The following is a 670-nucleotide window of genomic DNA, read 5'->3' on the forward strand; positions in this document are numbered from 1 at the left end:
CAGTTCAAACCCACCAGCCACTCCTCAGAAGGAAGATGGGGCAATCTCCTTCCATAGTGATACTGCCTCGGAAACCCAAGGAGGGGTCGCTATGAGTCGGGTCCACCTAGACGGTACATAACAACAGCAACAAAAACATTTATTGAACTCTTACTTTGTGCCAGACAATGCGCTATGCATTACAGATCTCCTACTGACTCCTCATAACAGTCCAATGATGCTGTTGGTATTATTATCCCCTTCTTACAGATTAGAAAACCGAGGCATAAAGGGATTAAATGACTCCATTGAGGTTACATAGTTCATAAATGACAGAGCCCTAATGAAGGTAGAACAAAAATTATTTGGGACTGATTAAGTGGTGGGATGAGGAAAAGAGATGCATAAAACAGGAGGCTTACATTGTTAGCCTGAGTGATTTTTGTGGTAAAGATCATAGAAATGGGTAAGTCAGGAGGAAGAGCTGGTTGGGGTGGGTGATGAGTTCAGTGTCAGACTTCATGAGTTTATGCTACCAGTAAGACATTCAATGGACAAGTCGAATAGTCTATTAAAAATGGGAATCCGGGCTTCCGGCAAGATGGAGGACTAGGCAGAAGGACTGCAAAGACCCTCTTCAACAAAGAAAAGGGAAACCAATTAACACAGACACAGAAGATAATCTTGGACC

Source organism: Orycteropus afer, unplaced genomic scaffold (genome assembly GCF_000298275.1).
Source record: "Orycteropus afer afer isolate SDZICR_OR568_19922 unplaced genomic scaffold, OryAfe1.0 scaffold00097, whole genome shotgun sequence".
In the NCBI taxonomy this organism is placed as follows: Eukaryota; Metazoa; Chordata; class Mammalia; order Tubulidentata; family Orycteropodidae; genus Orycteropus; species Orycteropus afer.